This window comes from Phaenicophaeus curvirostris, chromosome 6 (genome assembly GCF_032191515.1).
Source record: "Phaenicophaeus curvirostris isolate KB17595 chromosome 6, BPBGC_Pcur_1.0, whole genome shotgun sequence".
NCBI classification, from domain to species: Eukaryota; Metazoa; Chordata; class Aves; order Cuculiformes; family Cuculidae; genus Phaenicophaeus; species Phaenicophaeus curvirostris.
This window is the reverse complement of record NC_091397.1, coordinates 16,266,640-16,272,599: the sequence shown is the minus strand read 5'-3', so window position 1 is coordinate 16,272,599 and position 5,960 is coordinate 16,266,640. Positions and strand designations below refer to the sequence as shown.

General features: G+C 42.0%; 1 long non-coding RNA gene across 1 annotated transcript; it reads left to right on the top strand.

Moving 5' to 3' along the window:
* Positions 1 to 559: 559 nt before the first annotated feature.
* LOC138721875 (uncharacterized) lies at positions 560 to 4,552 on the top strand. The gene is made up of 2 exons (XR_011337634.1): positions 560 to 904; positions 3,376 to 4,552. It is a non-coding gene; the product is annotated as an uncharacterized lncRNA (long non-coding RNA).
* Positions 4,553 to 5,960: the final 1,408 nt, after the last annotated feature.

Here is a 5,960-nt window from a genome sequence, read left to right as displayed (position 1 = left end):
GGGTGAAAAGCATATGAAATATTGTCAGGGGTTCCTGTTTCCAGCTGTGCTCAATACCTTTATCAGGCTCCTAAGAACTCCAAAGATAATCTCAGGAAAGGAGACATTGACATGGTCACCACTCCTGGAGAGGTTTCTGGCTCATTAGAGTCTTTGTGCGTTACACTAAATAAACCACTAAAGTGATGTTGTTGTTATTTAAAGGGATTGTAACAATTGATCATCAGAAAACATCTATTGGCCTCTGATGAAAATTCAGAGAGAATATACTCAAAACTAGATTTTTGCAGCACATCACTTCCTATCTTCTGTACTGTTGCAAGAGGCTTCACTGAAAAATAAAACAGCTGGTGGAATAAATGCGTTCAGTTAAGGGTGACGTGAATACAAGGCTTTTTTCCCTTCTGGTCTTGCACAGATATGTTACAAACAATTGTTTTCCAAACCAGTGTATAAGACTTCACTGATTACTCACACTGATGCTGCATGCCAGGTGATGCAGAGGATCTGAGAATGCAAGAACTGCTCTGCAGCAAAATTGCCCATTTCCCTGGAAAGATGTGACTCGGTGTTCAGAAAGTCAGAGCAGCACTAGTTCCAGCAACAAGGCGATTCCAGCAGAGTCATATGATCTTAGGGAGCCACCTGCAAAAGCCCACACAAAAGTGCTCCCCAGAAACCTTCCGGCCTCATAAACCTCTCACGGGCCCCTGAAGGCTATAAATTCTGCAGAACCTTTCACAACTGTTTCAAAATATTTAATGTTTTCCTTCTGCTCTGCTGTTTCCCTGCCCGCGGTGAGGATCTCTGCACCCACCTGATATTGAGCCTGACCGAATATTGCCCCATATGCCAAAATCCACTACAGAATTAAGCTAAATTTTCTTAGCTGATGTCCATCTAGGTAAGATATTGCTGACATTCTCTTCAGACTTGATTTATTTTAATTTAAAGGGGGGGGGGGAGAGGTAAGCAATTAAGGTAAGTATTTGAGTCAGATTTTCCACTTCTAATCTTAAGCTTTAAGAAATCAGTGATTCAGGTTGGCTCAGCATTTAAAGTTATGTTTTCTATTGATCAGGTAGGAGAACCTTAAAGAAATCTGTGGATTTGGTACTTAGCTGGTATTGTAACAAGAATGGGAATACCAGAGTAGTATTCATGAGACTAAGGTAATGTTGTGGGTTGGAATATAAGAAATGGATTAAATTTGATTGCACCAACTCCGCATCATATACCTGGAGTCACCTAAGTAGAACTGTAGCTTTCACATGGGGACTTGTTATTTGGCTTTGACAGGGAAAGTGGAGGGCTGTTAGCACACAAGATTACGAGCTACCAGAGCAATGTGGCAGTAAGGAAGGAGATCAAACTTTATGACCTGAGAAGTTTATTCCTATTGCTCCGAGCCTCACCCAGGATCACTGAGGCTTTCTTCTTTCAGGCATTGAAACAGCCCCATGTTTCCCTGCTGCCTGTGGCCCACTTGGGAGCTGCCAGAACCCTCCTGCCTGGCAGCTGCAGAGCTTGTGGGGCCGTTTGCAGGAGGAGCCTGTCTCTCCTTGAGCACCCACTCAAGGCACTCATACCTAATGCAGAGAATGAGAGACAACAAAATTAAACCACGTGAACCCTCGCACTGGAAGCCTGGCTGAGTCTGTAAGCCATTCTTGCGGCTGGACACTAGAAGCAATGGGCTGCTTCTTGCAACCTGCCTCTACCTCAAATTCCTTTCCCTGCTTTGCAACCAGCACCCCAGGGCTTAGGGGGAAGGAGAGGACTGCATGTTCCCTCATTAACCAAAGCACTTTGAGTGCTGAGGTATCAAAGAGCAGCACACTGAACTTTGAATTGATTATTTTAACATGAAGCCTGTATCAGGTTTCATTAGCGAAAGCATTTCACATGGTATAAAAAGTATTCTGTTCCCAGCAGCGAGTCACTTTTACGGGCTCAGTAGCGATGGAGAATGGTGAAGTAACAGCAATAGCCTCAACGTGTTTGCTCCTCTCCCCTTCTCTGGACACGTGTCTCCCCAAAGGAAAAGGGATTCCACTGCACATCTGTGGGGGCACTTCAGTCAACTTTGATGAAGTCAGCTTTACCACCTGAAAAAAACCACCTGTTTTTTCTTTGTTCAGTTCTAATATTTTTCTTTTAAGTTTCTTATACGCTGAATGACTAAAATGAATTTTGCTGGAAAGGACTGCTGCATGCAGCAGGAGGGGACACAGCTAGAAGGACAGCAAAAAATACTGTTTGCCACAGCACATCTGAAAACCAAGCTGCTATTACATTTTCAAGGCTATTTCTCCATATATATTTCAATCTTTGCCTATTTGAAATCCCTGAAAATACTTCCAGAACTGCTTGTCTTAATTACTTTTCCCAAATCCCTCATAAAACATCCATCAATTACCAGTGTTACAGGTAGGAAAATGCTGTGTGAGGAAGAAAAATCTAAAGCAAATGATGTACTTTTTAAGCCTACAAGAAAGAAATCTCTCTGCGGCCATCCATAGTCAGTTGTTCTTCAATCATTAATTTATACTTAGCATTAGGGACTGCTATTCTTTGCAGAGACTGAGATTTTTTTATGCATTTGAGTAAAGAAAATTACAATAAGGGTTTTTTTCTCTGCTTTCTGCCTAAGCAGCCACCTGTCCCCACTGCAGCTGGACAAGCAGCAGCCTGTGCATTGTGTACCTGGGCAGAGGCTTTGCAGAGGAGATGCAATCATGTGTGAAAGAGCAAACAGGAGGGGAGGAAAAGCTCCTCAATGAATTTAGCACAGAGTGTGGAACCAACTACTCTTTCCTTTCAGCCCTTTGCAGTGACTTTGGCAGATGTAAAAAAAACATATCTAACTTTTCTGTGATCTTCATTTGCTTTTGTTCTTACCAAATATCCAGCTCTGGAAACACTTTCTAATGTCTTCAGCTCCTCTCCATCTTTTCTTGCCTTAGTTCAGTACCTTCTGCAAACTGCAATTTGATGGGTGAATTCAGACCAATTTATTCTAACCTGTATCGTAATTACATACAGTAATTAGCCTCTTTCTCCATAACTACGCAAATGAAACTACTTCTTGGTTTTCCTCTGCCTTATTTCAGGCTTCTTGACAGAACTTCAATCTTCATCCATAATTACTAATGCCTGCTGGATAATAACCTACCAGTGAGGACATTCACTTAAGCCCAATGAAGGTTCTTCTACTGGGATTTCTTGAACTGTTGTTCAGATCACCGTAATCAGCAAAAAGAACAGGATTTTTCTTGTTACACACACAATCTTCTCATGAATTAATTAGTAGAGATAAGACATCCTGCTTCATAATTCAAATGAATTATCCCGTTTTGGTTTTTTTTTTTGCAGGTGTCAGTCCTGCAAAGTCTTGCAATGAGAACACTGTTGACTGTCACAGAAATACCCAAGGTGCCTAAGAATTAAGACTTCGCAGGATCTGCTCCGATGACCAGCTATGCCTTGCACCTCCCGGCAGGCAGCTCCTCCTGGGGAGTCCTCTGGCACCTAGTGCAGGCTGAACAGCAGAGCAAACGAGTGCCAGGCAGCTACCACCCTCAGTTACGGAGGAAACAACAGAGGCTGGGACAGGGGACTGCTAGGCACGGGACTCGGCTCACCTGGAGCAGGCAAACTGAGATGCAGGGCGACCTTGGCCACTCCTGAACGAATCTTGCTCCTGAGACTCATTAGCCTTTTGCAGTCTATGAAAATGTTTCCAATATAGAACATTAATATTCCACCATCTGAAATATGGAGCAGCTCAAAGTTCTCCCACACAATTACAGTTCTGGCCATTACTACAGCAAGCTATTAAAACCAAGTTTTAAAAGGAAGGTGACTGCATTTACCATGCTGCTTTATTTCTCAGAAGGCTGGCATTTAGAAATAAACTAACTGTTTCAATTTGACAGCATGCAAAGCACTATTTGCTGTGTTGTCTGAAGCCTTAAGAAGGATTTGGAGACATATAAAGGTTTATTAGAGTAGTGACAGGGCTTGCCTGTACAGAGCAAGGATGCGGGGTGGCTGTGCTGGATTGATACTGATGTCTATTAAATCTAACACTGATGTAAAGAGGGGCAAGAAACCTGAAAGGTGAGAAGGTAAATGGCGAGAGACTTAAGGTTTCATTATATATTTAAAAAAAAAAATAATAATTTTTTTTTAAACTGGAGACTTTTGTCCCTGTAAACTGAAGACTCAATCATTTTGCAGGCTTAGCAGTGATTTAAGTTCTAGCATCTATCCTCCACAGCAAGGCATTACTACAGCATTATGGCAAATAAAAGAATATTGCAGACTAACGCTGCATAGAGAACTAAGCAACGATTCCAAGTGACGAACTTCATACCTGAATCTCTCCCCCATCACTGGGAGAACTTCTCTTCTCAGTCCTCTAAATCCAAACAATCTACCATTTCCTTCTGGTTCAAAAGTTGTTAATCATATTGCAGTTTCATCAGAGCAGCTGAACAGCAAGTTTACTGTATCATGAATTATATCTGCAAGAAGTTATTTACACTTAGATAGCCTGTGTGTGTTGGGGATTCTTTGTTGATTTTTTTCTCAAGGTTTCATTATGCTGTGTTTACAGTTCACTCATTTTTCCTCCCCCCACCCCCACCCTGGTGGTTTTCAAAACCACTGCCACATTTTAGATGCTCCAAAAAGACTGTGACTGAGAACAACCTCCAGTGTTTTCTTTAAGAGGGAATGAATCCTAACAACTTTATGAGACAGAAAGCTTTAAACCTGAATCATGCAATAATCAAGGTTGGAAAAGACCTCTAAGATCACAAAGTCCAACCATCAGCCCTATTATACCATGTCACATCTACATGATTTTGAACACCTCCAGGGATGGTGACTCTACCATTTCCCTGGGCAGCCTGTTCCAGTGCTTCACCACACTCAGTAAAGAGATTTTTCCCAAAATCCAAGCTAAACCTCCCATGGCACAACTTGAGTCCATTTCCTCTTTTCCTACATTTAGTTACTCAGGAGTAGATGAGAACACTTCCCCATGCCTCACAGCAGTCGCATCTTCTAGAACAAAACCTTTTTCTGTGCTGAGTAAACAATAATGCACTTTCTCCCTTTTAAACCTAACTTGTGGATTTATCATCTTTCTTTCCCTGGACACAACTGCAAAAGAGGAATTACTTTTCACCGGTGACAGTGGGAATGCAGAGCCCAGGAGGGAGAGCGCCCTGGAGACCTGACAGTCTGCTTGAACGGTGCCCAAAAAATGCAATTCATCTGAACGCTGCAGAGAAGGGGAGGGAAAAAGGATGAGCCTAATTGGTTCTGATTATAAAAAAACCCAGATCTAATTTTTCTCTAGAGATGTGCATTGCATGGAACACTATTAGTGAGCCTGGATCCCTTTTAAAAGGGCTAATTTAATTAAGCGCTGCAATAATTTAAGAATATGATACTGTTAGGAAATTTACATATACTTAACAGTAGACACTATCAAATGTTTGTCATTAAACTACATCAAATGAATCATTTGGGAGAAAGCTGATACACAGTAGCAGCAGCAAAAGGGAGTGGTCTCAAATACAATAAAGCTTCAGAACAGACTATGTGTTGAGCACTAATCCAAACCCAGATACTATCTATTATGCACATAATAAAATCACAAGACAAAAGCTCAAAGAATAAAGGATGCCTACCATGAAGATACAGGGATGGCTTATTACCATGTGACAGAAGAAATTCTTGGTGTCAAAATACCCTTTTCTGCTGCACATGATACTGAATGTTTCTAAATGTGAGCTCTTGGCTGCAGTGAGGTGGTTTTGTTGCTCAGCATCTCCAGGAAGGCTGCCCGAGGTGCAGCCAGGCGGCTTCCATTGTGCTTGAGGTGAGCAGCTACAGAAACCACATCAGATTTACCCCACCTTCCTCCGCCCACATGTGGAGTTTTC